This window comes from Podarcis erhardii, assembly GCF_964252035.2.
Source record: "Podarcis erhardii genome assembly, chromosome: 14".
Lineage (NCBI taxonomy): Eukaryota > Metazoa > Chordata > Lepidosauria > Squamata > Lacertidae > Podarcis > Podarcis erhardii.
In genome coordinates this window covers 36940688-36957455 of record NC_138503.1, presented here as the reverse complement: position 1 = coordinate 36957455, position 16768 = coordinate 36940688, and the positions used below count along the sequence as shown (strand labels likewise).

At 41.9% G+C, this 16768-nt stretch overlaps 1 protein-coding gene across 2 annotated transcripts in view; it reads right to left on the bottom strand.

Moving 5' to 3' along the window:
* Positions 1 to 16730, bottom strand: part of CAPN15 (calpain 15) — a 91071-nt gene extending 74341 nt beyond the window's left edge. For both annotated transcript variants that reach the window (XM_081839580.1, XM_081839582.1), the window contains exon 1: positions 16544 to 16730. The gene's annotated coding sequence lies outside the window, so the exon portion shown is untranslated. The remainder of the gene's footprint in view (positions 1 to 16543) is intronic.
* Between the last annotated feature and the right edge of the window lie 38 nt (positions 16731 to 16768).

Sequence of the window (16768 nt, the reverse complement as noted above, 5' to 3'; positions counted from 1 at the left end):
TGGCTTTCTATTTGCAGGAGTATTTATGAATGCTGGAGCAGTCAGTCATGCGACAACACACACCCCGTCCAGTCTAAAGTGATCCAGCCCAGACGCAAGGTTACTATCTCAGTGAGAACTATGCCTCAAATACAGACTAGACTAGAGAGACAGACCAGGGTCTAAATTCCAACTAGACCATGAAACTAAGTAGCCTTGGGCTGGCATCTGTTTCTCAAGATAGCCTACCTCAAGCAGTTGTTTGTGAGGTTAAAATGGAAACTTCAGCTGCTTGAAGAAAGGGTGAACCAAAATGTGATAAATCATAAAAGTGATACTTTGGACCATGACCCCAAGCTAGGGAAGAAAGGTGTTATTTCCTAGGACAAAGTATTGTACAAAACTAGGGAAATATTTCATAGCTGAGGAGCTACAGATGAAACAGACTTGCAGAAATTCAAATCTGTTGTTTTTTCCCCTTTCTCACTTAAATTCACCCACAAGAGTAAAAGTAAATTAAATCTAACTTGCTAAATTCAGTAATGCTATGCTTTTTCCAAGTCTCCAGAATCCAATATGATCTATCATCAGAAATGGTTCATCTCCGGTGCACTCATGATCAGCATTCATAGTGCTGAAGTTTAGAGGGCAACATGACCATACATTATTAAGGAAGATAAGGAAAGCCAACATAGCAGTAAAAGGTGTGTCTTGTTCTAAAGCAGCACAGTGTTGCCAAAAAGTCTGTTTATGAAGTTATGTATGAGGAAATAGCTTGGGGCACCAGCTATACAAACAGGCAGTCTAAGAAGAAACAAACAGGCTTCTCATTCGCAACACGAGCCAGTTTATGGAAGAGTAATACACCAAATTCTCTTGGGAAGGGTGAACAAGGAACAGATACTAGTCTAGATGTAAAGCAGCTGTGGCTGCATCAACACATGCAGCAGAATGAGGCGAGACTGAGGCAGCAGAATGGGCAGCACCAATTCTGACTGAAAGTTTCTTTAATGCTGGCCTGTGTTCGTTTTGTTAAAAATCTTTGCAAGTAAGAAGCTAACGCAGCAGGGAGAAAGATTCTAACCACCCTTTTGCACACTTTACTTGTTTTCTAGGCACAGGGTGTTTGTAATGTAGGAAAACATTCAGACAAGTCATTCCCTTAATTGCAGTCTTAAGTGGCACAGCCCATCCTTCCACTTTATCCTGCTGCATGTCTACATGGGAATTTGTCATCATCTCTTTATACTTCCAACAATCACACACACACACACACCCCAACTGCAATTTAAATATCACACGCGGATATTTATTGCACATATGTGCTGCTCTTCTTTGAGGACAGACGTGGCACATAGAAAGGTATTTCGTATCCCACAACCATGGAACACTCACTCTTTAGAAATTCATTGAGCCCAATTAGCTTTCAGAACCGGCTCAAGATATATTTTGGGGGAAATGTAAATGAATGAAATACATGGAAGGCAAATATATTTCCCCCCAAAGGAATCCTTCACATTCATAGGGTTAGGCTACACATACACACATAAGATCACCCAGCCTCACAGAGCCAAAATCTCCAGTCTCCATTAAAATCCTCACACAGCAGATGATCTCATAAGATCAGGCATTATTCTTCCTCAGAATTTGTTATCAAAGGGTCTTTGGAAAACTCAAAACTACAAATCTGACAGTAGTTTGTTTTGTCTATTTGCAAGGAAGATGCCAAGATTCATATGAGCCATGCCGCCCATCATAATTATTGTAAAACTCCTCTACATCCTTTAAAAAGCACATATGCTTTACTTTTGCCTCAACATACGTATGAAGTAGGTAATGAATATCCCAATTTTACATACATAGTAGTGAGACTGAGAATAACTGATCCGGAATTGAACCCACTTCTTTCAGGATTACTTACTGGACCACACTGGTTCACAGCTCTGTTTGTGTCCATATGTTGTGTACAAAGCTATACTCTGTTCAAGACAGACGGATGCCGCCAACAACAACTTGTTTTACAATACACTTTATGAGGTAGTTAATATAATAAAAAAACCTCGTTTCTGATCCCAGTGTTTCAATATTGCTGTCATCTCCCAACTCAAATCGTTCACTATGTTATAATTTCCTCCTTGCTGTCCTAGATTTCAGATGGTTGATATCTCTGAGAGGGCCGGTCTCAAGCTGGCACAGAGGTAAGGTTAACTTTAGACAGAGGAAGGTGACAATTTAATTAAGAACTACCATATGCATACAAAATGGAACAGAAGGCTCCACCTACCACAAGCACACCATCTCTCACAAAAGCAAGAGAAGGCTTTTCATATTGGTAATTTCTCTCACACACAGACAGAGAGAAATCCTAAGTACTATGGGCTGAATACAAAATAGAGGAGTGTTACTTCATTAAAACTCAAACAGTGTATTACAAAAATGAAGACAATAGGGTAAAAAAAATCCCAAATACATCTCCCAAAACAACCAAGTGCAACTGAAACCACACCTCCTTCCAGGATAAGGGTCATATTCAAAGCAGGATCATAAGGGCTCTAGGAAGGTACCGGTAATTACAACTCATAAGGGTCATAGATAGGGAGCCACAGGTTCTTCTTGGCAAAGCAAGTTACTTTCCAACAAGTCACAACATGAAAACAGGATTGATAGTATGTAGAAGCCCAATCAGTGATAACAACAACAGAGATTGGTTAGTGAGCAAACTGTTACCACCACCAATTAGTAGCAGTGCTAGGTGTGAGCAGAAGAGAAAGTGAACACCTGTGAGAGGGAAGAACATCACCAGGAGGCAAACTAGTCAGTTCCATGGGAATTCATTTAGCAGTAGCACAGGCTTTGCAACCATGGGCCCAGCAACCAACTTCTCCCTTTCTATACTAGATTTTCAAACATCTTCATCCAAGACTAGATGGCAAGTTCCTACAGAAAACCACTTCCCCACAGGCATCAAACAAATAAAACCAGTTAGTGCCCAGCATACTCAATTAGTTCCTGGTTCACTTGTGAATCAGATTCAGAAAGCTCTGGAAGACTCTGCTTGCTTCTATGATAGCCAAGATGAGCAGATTACAGGTGGATGGTTGCAAGATGAAGGACAAAGAGCCCTAGATTCCAACTAAGGACTGGTGGCATGAAAACTCACTTCAATGGAAGACAAAGCTCATCCTAGCAAAACAACACTTGCTACTCTGCGAAGCAAAGGAAGAAGAAAATCCAAATTGTCCAGAACAGTACAAGATCAAAGTGAATGAGGTCTCCACAGCTCAAGCCACTGGGGTTTGTTAGGGGTGGGGTGGGGCAAAGGGGTCAACCCATTATGCTGTGGAAGAACCAAATTTGACTCTGAGTGGCATAAACTACATCAGTCTATACCCAATTAGTCCCTCTGCTACTCTTCTTTGTATCAGACTGCCCCTAAGTATTCCTCCCACATGCTGGCAGGTAAAGCAGCAAATGCAACCTCAGATTCCTCCCTTTTATGGCCAGCCACTTAAAACTTATCCAATTCAATGATGCTTGCCTGAGCTGGTTGACCCAAGGTCTTATATGCTCCCATAGCAACACTCTGGTGCACAGACAGCACAGCTAAGGTCACCTAACAGCAAACTGTGGTGAAAGGCAAGCAGAACACAGCACACATATACAGGAGGTAGATATCGGAGAAAGTGAGAAATAATTCCACAAAACCACCCATTCTTTGCACTGTTCTATGAGACGTCTAATACAAATGGGCTTTGAATTCTGGCTGACTTTGATATTCTTTGGGGCAAATTTTAGCCTTAACTCCACTGTATCAATGTATGCTGTGGACTATGGATTGAAGTCTGGTCTTAACTAGAAAGTAGTAAAGGACATCCCGGTTATATTTTATAATAATATTAATTTATTACTTATACCCTGCCCATCTGGCTGGGTTTCCCCAGCCACTCTGAAAAGCTTTGGCTAATGCTGCTTACTTCAGGCTTGCCTTTAGTCATCAGCCTTATCCAAACTTCTGTATCTACTATGCGGTTCCTCCCACTACATCATCTACATATTTTCAATTAACCCAAGCTTGTTTTATTATGCCATCATTTTAAAATGGTTCAATAAAAAACATCCTCTTATCTTTTTTTGCATGTCTCACACTAGGTATACCAACAACCACAACCAAATTAGAGATCTGCTGCTTGAGATACCCTAAATATGAACTTTTTGTCTTCTTGGATCTCTTTTTCAAAAGTCATCATGTACAGTGGTACCTCGGGTTAAGTACTTAATTCGTTCCGGAGGTCTGTTCTTAACCTGAAACTGTTCTTAATCTGAAGCACCACTTCAGCTAATGGGGCCTCCCGCTGCCGAAGCACAATTTCTGTTCTCATCCTGAAGCAAAGTTCTTAACCCAAGGCACTATTTCTGGGTTAGTGGAGTCTGTAACCTGAAGCGTATGTAACCCGAGGTACCACTGTATATAAAATATGGGTGCAGAGTTGTGTAACCAATGCAATTAATGGCAAACATCAGATTATATGCCATGAGACTCAGAAAGGTTCATGCAAAACACAGTTGTGTCTAAACCTTGATCTAAATATTATTTGTGGACTCCAGAGAGAAGAAAAGTACTGGAAATTCAAGGTGATACAAAACAGGCCTTTCTCTCATCTCAAATTCATTATTCAGATTCATTTTTTTAAACAATTGCGACCAACCCTCACCCAGAAGGTCTTAGTAGGTACAGCCATTTTACAAGGTTCATGATCTCAAAGTAGCCCCAAGCTAACACAACTCCAAACAATCATCCACATCGCCAAACATATGTTTCCCTACAAGCAACTGCTGATGTTTTTCAGAGGGGAAAAAAATCATTTGAAAAGTTCATTAGTAACAATGAATGGATGCCAACTGCAAAATAGAAAGTTTGACCATTTCAAAATGTTTAGTTTTGTTTACTAAACAAATATTTCTAAGCAATTTGGATGTTTGGATGTTTTCATGAATGTGTGCACTCTTATGTAAACTTTCACCTACTGTATGCAGTATCTAGTTGAGACACCTGTACTGCAGGGCCCTCAGGGGTCCCTTCCAACTCTACTATTCTATGACTCTGTGCTAAACTAGATCACTCTACAGGGTGTCACAAAAATGTTCAATGTAAATTGATTTTTTTGGGATGCAAATTACCCAAATTTCCACAGGGTCCCGTCCCCCCCCGAAAACCCACATTCCTGGTAGCTTCCTACAGAATTACAACGATGTGTGGGTGTGGGTGCATTTGTGAGAGAAAGTGCCAAGGCCAGCAGGAAGAACAGCTGGCTCCTTCATCAATGAGCCACAGGGCTGCTAGTTCTTAGAACCGCCACTATGGTAGAATGCTTCATTTCATCTGGAGCATGCCTTCTGTCCCTTCCCAAGAGTTCAGGAGGACAATATATAGCAAGTGTGGGTTTTCCTTGTCACCGCCACATTGTTCACTTTTCATAAATGTCTTCTCAAAGATTGAAAAAGAACAGAACTACAGTCCTAGAATTCAGCAACTCCCAGTAATTGAAGGCTTGATATCAAGTGAGTGAGTGGTGAATGTGTAAATCCATTTTAGAAGAAAACCACATTTGTGGCTTTTTGAAGAATAATAGAACTGTAGAGTCAGAAGGGACTCTGAGAGTCATTTAGTCAAATTCCTTGCAATGCAGGAATCTTCTGCCCAACGTGGGGCTCGAACCCATGACCCTGAGATTAAGCAATCATGTCACATTTAGTCCTCAGTTTCTGATGCACTGCGTTACAAATCAATAAATAAGAAGGGGAGTGACAATTTAGACTAGATAAAAGAGTTTAATTTTAATTTTAATTTCCCAAACACTCTGTGTACAAGATAGCCAATGCTACCTTGTTCTTCTGGTGTGTACTCCTGTTATGATACAGAATTTCATTCTGTATTTCTAATCTGTTTAAAAGTGCTTCCCAGAGGAAAGCAGTAAGCATTTTAAAGTCCAGTCACATGCAGCTGTGACGAAGCTACACCCCTCCAAAATAGTAGAATTAGCTTGCCAGAAACAAGTGTTTCCTTTATGGAAAGACTGCTACCCCATCTCCACTGCAAACAGCAAACTCCCCTCTCTTGACTCAGCAAGCTGCATCTAGCTACAAGGTCTGTACTTGCTATCTGCTAGTAGTAAAGTGTTTTTTCAACCTGTATTTGCAAGTTGCAAAAGACACAAATGGACAAGAACTCAAAAGCCAGATTCGTATCAATGTTTGTTCAACTATTGTTTTAAAGATGGGAGTCCAGAGAAATAGAAGAGTGCAAGGGAACAAGTTACTCTCCCTTCCCCATGCCCTGTCTTGTCTTCTTTCAAATGAATAATACTTAGCACACTTACATAGGGACTTAAAAGTGCTGTACTTACAGATCAGCTAGTTAATGTGTCACTTGGCAGAGTATTTATAAAGATTTACCTTCCTTGTAAACCTTATTTAATGGGGGCGGACAGATTTTTCAGCAGCAAGAGAATAGGGTGGAGAAGCCTGTTATCTTTTGGAGAGATAAGGCCTAGGCTAGCCTGGTAATTAGATGGGAGACTACAATAAGTCTGAGGCTTTAGCTGGAATGCTGCTCTCTGGACAAGGTGAGCCTTCAGGAAATGTGTTGTCTGAAAACTAGTACGGTGTATAAGTGTCTCAATTATTAGATTATAAATTCACATTTCAGATATCAGATCAGCCCCAGGCAGTAGTCCCAGGTAAGCCACAATCTCTTAAGCTTCAGTTCTCCTTCTCCAATACTGTACAATGTCACAGGGTTTATTGTAAAGCTTATTAGACTAAGAATAATTTGAAAGATCCTGTAAAAAAAAATATGAAAATGCAGAAAGAAGAACACAAACCCCTGAAAATGCTTGGATGTTCATTGGAAGGAACCCATGAAACAGTCTGAAGGCAAATGATACAGCTACTTGGTGAAACTCAGCAAGCCTGTCTGGTTTGTGACTGGAAAGCTCATGTTTTTAAACTTAATTGTTCTATGGTTTTATTGCTGTAACCCCCCTCACTCTGTGTGTGTGTGTGTGTGTGTGTGTGTGAGAGAGAGAGAGAGAGAGAGAGAGAGAGAGAGAGAGAGAGAGAGGGATCAACATACAGATATTAAAACAAAATATTCAATAAAATGGATATTCAAACAAAAGATATAATGAACTGAATAAAACAATAATGCAGTTAGGGATCCTGGGTAATTTCTTACATTTGCACCCCTTTCCTAAATAACAGAATACCAAACACAGGTATTTATTTATTTTATTTATTTTTATTAGAGTTATATACTGTCCTTCATCAAATGATCTCAGGGCAGTTCACAAGAAAAAAGACACAAGAGAAAAGCAGAAAAAATTAGTCAAAACAGAAGCAACACACATTTTTTAAAAGCACACACATTTAAAAGGCTGTAGAATATGAATCCACCAAAGGCATGGCTGAAGAGGAATGTTTTTGCCTGGTGCCTAAAAATATATAATGACAGTGCCAGACAAACCTTCCCGGGGAAAGCATTCCATAAATGGGGGGTCACTGCAGAAAAGGCCCATTATTGTGCTGTCACCCTGCAGACCTCACATGGAGGCGGCACTTGAAGAGGGGCCTCAAATGATGTTCGCAATGTCCAAGTCGGTTCCTATCAGGAGAGTTGGTCCTTGAGGTACTGCAGTTCTGAGCTATTTAAGGCTTCATAGGTCAAAACCAGCATTTTGAATTTGGCAGCCAGTGCAGTTGGGCCAGGATTGATGTAACATGCTCAAACTGTCCTTCCCCAGGGAGCAACCTGGCCACTGAATTCTGCACCAGCTGGAGATTCTGAACCATCTTCAGAAGCAGTCCTACATATAATGTGTTACAGTAATATAACCAAAAGGTTACCAGAACATAGATAACGAAAGTTAGGCTAACCCTGTCCAGAAAGGGGCGCAGCTGTGACACCAGCTGAAGTGGATGAAAGGAACACCATGCTGCTGAGGCCACCTGAGTGTCAAGGAGTACGCCCAAGCTATGTATCCGCTCCTTCAGAGGTAGTGTAACCCAATCAAGAGCAGGCAACCTCTCATCCACCTGATCTAAGGAACCACTCACTAACAGTGTCTTAGTCTTATCTAGACAGAGCTTCAGTTTTTTGGCTCTCATCCAGTCCATTACCTAGATAAGACAACCGCCTGGCACATTCATTCAGGTCCCTTCAGAATATTCCTGGGACCACAATAGTGCTTTGTTTAAATACAAATTTACTTTGAACCAAATGTGAATGTAAGAAACATGGTTTTATTGTCAGCAGCTATTTCTGAATAACACTAAACTATGGCCTCAGATGCAGAAGGCTACAGGCTCAATTTCTCACATCTCCAGTTAAAGAAAAGAGCTTTGCTGCTTTGTAAGTAGAGCTTGATACGGAAGGGGGGGCATGTCTTCTTCACCCCTTCCGCCAGTCACCAGAGGATCCGAGGCGATGACCTCAAGGGCACCCAGCCCTACATGGACCCCTCAGCCCCCACACTGTTACACAAGCACCAATTTTCTTGCTTTCGGTGCTAATTTCTCTAGGACTCCATGACACCTCCTCTGTCCTCCATAATCCCTCAAGTGAAGTGTCACGTACACTCAGGAAGACCCTAATCCTGTCAAGTCACTCTGTCAAGCCTTTCCTCCGGGCAGTGCCAGGTGGCAGACTATGCATACCTGGACTATTGTCCTTTCATCACCAGTACTCAGGATGTACTTATCTGTGCATATCTCCAGCTCTGCATATTCCCCCTCCCTCCTCCATATGTTAATCCTGTGTAACCCAACCTCTTCTTGATGTATTCATGATGTAACCTGTGTAACCCAACCTCTTTTTAGTGTATTCATGATGTAACCGTGATGTATTGATGGTGATTTTGCACTGTATTCTGGGGCATGAAGGGAAGTTTTAAAAGTTCATGTCACCCCATCCTCGGGGTTCAATCTCACCTTGAACCTGTTGAGCAATAAACTTGGATCTTCTGCATCTTGCTCCTGTCCCTGGCTGCGCTCATTTTCCTCCGCAGGGACCCGCGGATTTAGTCCGACGAGCTGGGTGGCAGAGCAGCCTCGCACCCAGATTTTACCGTAACAAGCTGGACTAGATGGATCACTGGTCCATTTTTGTACAAAGCAGTTCCATGCAGGCAAACATCTAGAACTGGGCTAAACAGCTGCAAAAAGAACAAACAAAACTATTTCCTTGAAATGGCTTCATAGCCACTTGGATATAAAAAAGGGCAATGTGATCTGAGGGTAGAATTTTTCAGGTTTCTGTTTTCAAAAAACCATCGACTATAAACCATCTTCCACACACATACCCTTCAGCAGCTTCCCAGATATGGAAAAGCCTCCCAGGCTTAAAGCCAAATACTAGCACTAAGAACCAGTTAACTGGGAAAGCCACAATCTCCCTTCTGCCAAATCAGAACAGCTTCCCAATCACCGAAGTTATGTTAGCTAGATTTAAAGCAGAAAGCATACACTGCCCCTGAGCCAGACATCAACTTGCCTGCCCTTCTAATTACATCAATATAAATGCATTATCTTTGCTGTCAAAGTTTGGCTTTCACTAAAATAGCAGCAGACTTGTGCAATGTAAAACTCAAAGGCGGGGACTGCAATCTAGAAATCCTTTCTTTAGGCCAATTGCAATCTGGATCCTACTCTGTTCCCCACAAGCCTCTTCAGTCTCACACTGATTTCGGAAGAAAAGCCTCTGTGTGTCTAACAGAACAATAGTAATAAGAGAAGCAATAATAACGCACAGCTACTCCTTTCCATTCTTTTCCTGTGTCAGGAAAGAGCACTTGAGCATTTGGTATTTCCCTTCATTGAAGCTTCAATGAATGGGAGACTAGAGAAAGCAAGTCTACATCCTCTCTCCTTTTGTCTCCTTACCGGTAGCCTAACCATCAAGCAAATGATAGTGAATGCAGGTAAAAACAAATATTCTTCTTAGAAGGGATTAGCTACCCAGGAACCAGCCCCACTATATTAGATATAAAGCTAACCTGAAAACAGCAAGTTACAGGTCAGGACAACACAGGAAAAGCTTATTGGGATCTCAATGAAAAGGACTGTTTAAGGGCAACCAGGAACCCCAGCCTTGCTAACTAACTACAAGCAGGTAGGGCCAATTCACAGAGGTTTTACTATTTATTTGTATTCCACACTTCAATGAGGCGAGACGATCTCTCCCTTTGATGAAAGCAACCCTTAGCACTGGTACTTTAAGGCAATCAATTTTAGCTTATAATTTTTAACTGCTGCCTCCTGCATCGTTTTTGCTGCATTAACAGCACCAAAGTGACCTATCCAGGGTGCAAGCCTGGGTGGTGTGTATGGAGGTCTTGGGCCGCACACAGGACAAGTCCCCCCCTCCTTGGCTTCACTGATGTGGTCCAAAGGAAAGGAAAACAATACATTTTGCACCAGTTTGGCCAGAAGGAAGCATACCCCGGTCAATAACGCTATGGTGCACCTGCAGCAGCACAACCTTCATCTGCCCCAGAGCTGCAACAAAACATGGCTCTTCCATATTGGTATTTACAGCCACAGCAGGTAGTATAACTCTCCAACAGTTTGGCTTCACCCCCAAAGGCACACTCTTCCATTGTCTCACGAGACAGACAGACATCAACCAACCACAATCCAAAGGAAAAATGGCTTCCAGACAGGTAGCAGCACTTGAAATTCCAAATAAAATGAAAACCAAAAGGTTTCTTGGAGAACAGGGTTATCCACAGGCCTGGATCCAGCTATAATGGAGAGGTGCCTGGCTACTACTACCCTTCCCTTTGATGACCGCAGTGATGTCAGTGGATAACTGAAATGAAGAGACTCTCAACGAATCTGGATCTTAGGAATCACGGAGTTCTGACCTACTTTACCTACACACCTGTCAGCAACAGCAAGAGTGACAAAGTGGTTAAAAACCTGAACTAGAAATGGAAAAACCTACGTTCAAATCTCTACTCAGCCATAAAGTCCACTGAGTGAACTTGGGACAGTCACCTCCTCTTTCATCCTCACAACAACTCTATGAAGTACGTTAGGACATGAAATAATCAAATATGCCACCTAGAGCTCTTTGAAGGAAGGATAACAATAAGGTATGAAAGGGGAAGAGGGACGAGACACCAACAATTTCTTCCTTTCAATGCCACAACAAGAGTTCAAGCACATTATGGCATTTCCATACATAGAATTGTAGAGTTGGAAGGGACCACAAGGGTCATCTAGTACAACTCCCTGCAATGGAGGGATCTTTTTGCCCAACATGTGAGTCTTTCTTGCATTATGTAAGAATCTGATAAATTGGGAGAGAACTCAAAAAGAAAACAAAATGTTCAGTGCATCCAAAGTACAAATCACATTTATATAAGGAACTAATTTAACCTCAGATGTGGAATGCCCTTTGAAGTCCATTGTCCAGGCTCTGAATCTACCCAAATGGCACAGTTGCTTGTTGTTCAATGTAAGCAATCGAAAAAGGAAACTGAATGGAGAAGCTGGAGCTCTTTCCATTTCTAAAAGGTCCCTGACCACTTCAAGCCCAGCTTGCTTCCCTTTTCGTAACAAGTCAGTATTTTAATTTACTTCCAAATAAGCAAGCTTAGGATCAAAGCTCCACCGTGTTAATGGGGCTTATTCTGAAATTAGGCTGCATAGTTAACTAAGCTTAGTACAAATGACACTTAAAGCTTAAACACAGCTTAGGCACTAGATATGTTTCATGGGTCTATGAAATGTTTTTTTGCCAGTTCAGGGTTACATCTTCTGTACTCCCTATTTAAAAGAAAATACCAGGGAGTGGGGGAATAATAATAAAGAATGAATGAATCACATTGAAAACATTCTTCCTATATAATTCAACAAGAAATCAGGCTATGCTGGCGATTAAACCACTAGCCCAGAATTGGAGAGAAACAGGGTAGACTTTGTCCAAAGACAAAACAGCAAGACAAAAAGAGTTGAAGACCTTCATGCTCCCTTCCAACTCTACAATTCTATAGAAAAATATCCAGGTGTACTATGAGTAGAACTGTCAGAAAAGAAACTAAGACAGAATCAAAGATTTCAAGTCATTTTTAAGAAACAAAACAAAACAAAATTCTCACAAAGCAAAACCCGTTATACAGTACTGTATATGCTACAACCAGACGCACAATCAATAAATGCTAAAGGGCCAGGTTTTAAATTTCCAAAGCAAGAGAAATGGAGGACAAAGAGGAAGCACGGTATTCCACTATAATGCCCAAGATGCAGCATTTACTACACCCATAACTATGCTGACACTATGTGAGCACCACCACAAATCAGGATGGCGTCACAACAACACATGGGCACCGCCTCACTGCTGCAGGGCTCTTGTAATGTTTGTTTTTATTTAGAAGAGAACAGACACATCAGACTAAACACTAGGTTTCATGGTATAGGTACATCCATTCATCACGTTTGTATCTTGCACTTCCTCGTAAGAGCTCAGGGCAAGTCACATACATTTATCCCTTTTTGCCCTAACAACAATTCTGTGAAGTAAGTAAAGCTCAGAAACAGTGATTATGCTTAAGGAGACACAGTTGAGCATCGTCAAAGAGCAGTGATATGAACTCAAGAGTTCCCGGTCAGCAGTTGAATGCTGTCCACTATGTAACTTTGGCTCAAGTTCACTAGAACTCATCTTGAACTATGTAATCACTGGTGCTTTTGGTTTTCCACCCCACTACCCACCATGCGCCATTTATGACTACCTGCATATTTTCTTCATGACACAGACATTCACTGTTCCTTTTCATTACTGGAAAGCCCCCAAAAAATGCATTTTGAGAAAACACGCAACTGAACAAACACAGTGCCTTAGTTTACACAACACACTAAAGCAGCTTTGTATGTAGGGGTGCATAAATATTCAGTGAAATATATTGAAGGTTTACACTGATCACAACCTTGAACCCCCCTGCAAAAAGCCTACCCAACAAACTTCTCCTAATGCACCATTACCACATATCTGAACAATATTCTGCAATACTAGCTGTAGGAACAACCAAGGTAAACCAGAATTTGTTTAAATACAGATTGTTGTCAGTGTTAGAAGATAGCCAGGTGTGTTTTGTGACTGGCGCAGGTCCAATTGAGACTACGTGGAGATCTCTGGACACCAGGTTGGCGACTGGGGAAAGCAAAATGTCACTTAGAGAATGATCTGAAAGATTTTCCTTGAAGTTTTTTTATTATTATTGTGGATTGTTTTGTTAGATGTTTTAACCACTTTGAGATTCGTTCTTTAAAATACAAAGTGGTATAGAAATGAAAATAACAACAACAACAACAACAACAACAAACCCCACTAAGGGAACAAACAGTGCCTAGGTATGCCATTGTGGCGACCGTAACCTAGGCTCAAGGTGCAATTTGCTGATTAGATTATATATCTGAGTTTCTAACACTGATTGTTGTACTGAGATAGCATGTGAGAATACTAAAACTGGCATTAGAAATCAGCATATCACCCACCCACTAAAATTCAGGCATAAAAGACAACAGGTCAGGGAAACAAGGCATTTCCACCAAGTGCAGATTCCAGACCAGAAACCTAACCTTCATTCATTCAACCAGAGACATTGTCCCCTGTCCAGCACAAGGACACGGGACCAAGAATCTTATATTGCACTTCTGGCTCTGCCACTCAGTCACTGTTTGACCTTAGACCAAAACACTACTTCAATCCAGTGCATCTGTTTCCCTGTCTTATTGGCGCCAGCAACACTTCCTTGCCTCAAAGTAGGATTTCTCCTGTTTGAGAAATGCAGTTCTTCAGAAGAAACTATGATTAACACTGTTGTGGTACAATTAATAAAATTCATTAAAGAGTAGAGCAAGGATTCAGTGCAACCCTCAAAAGTGCCTGCCTTCTAATTTATAAGATGTTTTGAAAACAAATATATACAGTCATCAACTCCAAGAGTCTTCAAAAGGATAGGCATAAAAAAACCAAATCACTGAGAACACTTTACACAAAGACATTCACAGACATCCTAGACAACCAAGTGCATATTTAGATATGTTTGCATCTTACTGCTTCCAAGTGCTTTTTATTCCAAGGCTTATTTGGGTGATTAAAACATGTTGATTTCCCAATGTTCTAGGGCAACTTCTTTTTAAAAAATTTAAAGATTGACATACATTCATATTTTCCTAGAAAACCACACTCTACTCAGCATTACTCACATATATAATGCATAAGAAATTCTACAGGAACCACTTCCCCCTCTGACTTTTTGTCCATTGATCTCATGTTTTGTGCCCCTATAACAGTACAGGAACTCCAACATGGATAAGCTCAATGGGGGTAGGGAGGAGAAACTAAAACTCATTTCATTATTGTGACGCCACACAGCATTTTTTAAGAAACCACCTACTATGCTTCAAACTGTTATCCAGGGGTTAGTGTTTGAGTCAAAGAAGGCAGCAAAGGGGGGAGGATCTCTCCAAGATATGACTAGTTCAAACAGGATTGTTATTTATTTAAAATTACACTGCTTAATATAAAAGCCTCTAAATTGTTTACTTGAAGATTAACAATAATGCAAGAACATTCATTAACATTTCTTAAAAGCTAGATACAAAGTGCAACTGTATATCACTAATAACATTGAGTAGCTGAAGTCAGGCATGATACCAAAGCGCATCACTAGTTAGGAGTCCCCTCAGCATTGCACCCCCATGGTTGTCTAGAAATGTGGGCAGGAGGGCGAGAATGTCTCGCACCATCTCAAAACTTCCCAGGCACTCCACAAGCAACATACAGAAGACCTGGGGAAGCACATCCCTCACTTGATGAGGAATACCCCAAAAGGTTGGAAGCAGTGGGAGATATGATGCACACTGCATTGTAGCAGAGAAGAACTGAGAACTAGGTGCACATCAGAATGGGACTAGGAAGGGGACCGGTCCCTCGAGAAGTTAATGCTTGCTCTCCAAGGCTCTGGGACAGTCTCTCAGATCAAACCCAAAAATGCTTCCTCAGGCACCCTCAACCAGTTAAGGGAGTCTGTTGAGAGGCCCTTACTCCTGGACAAAACCGTCATCTCCAAAGTGGTCCCTAACTATGGAACAACCTCCCAAGAGAAATTCTTCTGACCCAACCCTCTTAATAAGTTTTAATTTGATCAGACGGTTTTTTAATACGTAACTTCCAATGTTATGTTTTTCATCGGTGAATTCTGAAATAGTTTTTACAACGTTTGTGTCTGCACTTGTTCTTGTGGTTTGCATGATGACGTTTTAACTATTTGTCTGCTTTTTATTGTTAGCATTGCATTTTAAAAGCAAAAGAAAAAATATTGTGAGCCTTTCTCCACCTCAATTTTGATGATGATGATGTTGATGATGATTAGTTTTAAGAGGCAGGATATAAATATTAAAACAAGCAAAGCAAACAGAGAAGCAGCAGCAGCCTCTGGGCCAAAAGGGGTGTGTCACATTCAGTCTCAACCTCAGTGGTGGTGGTGGTGTGCCCTCTGCTGTGAGCTATTTATTCATTTTCTTCCATTTATATCCTGTCTTTCTTCCATCATGAAACCCAAGGCGGCATACATGTGGCTTCCCAGGCAGTCTCCAATCCAGGGACTAAACAGACCCAGAACATTAGTTCCATTATTTTTGTTTTGTATTTGAAATTCATATAGTGTTCCACAACATTAGGGCTCGTTTGAGCACCTTCGGCTTCTAAACTGGTGTTTTAATTTTGGGGGTGTGACAGGCTTTATCTTTGCTGTTACCCATGTTGCTTTTCATTTCACAGTGCATGCCTGACATTCTTTTTTTTATATAATTACTGCATGCCAATTATGACAAAACATGTTACATGATGGGGTGGTCCACAAATACTGTTCAGCCAGTGCGGCGAAGCAGTTAATAGCATTATATAGACTATGACATGGGAGAACAGGGTTCAAACGCCGCCCCCCCCCTCAACTCTGTCATGAAGCTCGCTGCATGACCTTGAGCCAGTCACCACCTCTCTGCCTTAGCCTACCTCACAGGGTTGCTGTGAAGATAAAATTGAGGGGGTGGGTGGGTTAGAACCATGCAGGCCACCTTCAGCTCCTTGACAAAAAGGTGGGGATATCAATGTAATAATAAAAATGAACAAAACCAACAGATACAGCTTACAACAAAATAAATGAATGAACCAATAACTGAAGTGGGGCTGATGGGGGAAAGCGAATAACCCTCTTAGGGAGATTATTATGGAGAAGGAATGAGGAAGCTTTCATTTTTATTTGCGTGTGTTTGACTATCTCTCGCCTCATTAAAAAAAAATAATAGGGAAGGGGCGACTCACCTAGCCCACCACCACACGCCCCCCCCTCCAGTACGCGCACGCGCGCCTCCCCCTCACCGGGAGCGCGCCTTCCCTTCCCCCACATTCTCTTCCCCCCCCCCAACTCACTCTCTCGCGCGCGCGCTCTTTGGCGTTCTCTCCCTCCCTCCCCCTCGAGGGTCGCGCGCTCAGACTGACCGTTGCTGAGGGACGCCCCGGAGGCGGCGGCGGCGGCTTCAACGACTGTTTGCTGGCTGGGCGGCAGGCTGACCGGTTTCCTTTCTCTCCCGTTCTCCTCAGCCCCGTCTCCGCACTACTCACCGCCACTACTACCACCTACCCCGCCTTGGGCGGCCGAGTAACTTTGACCCCCACCCTCCCGCCTCCCACCCCGCCCGGCTCTCTCCCGCCTCCTCAGGAAAC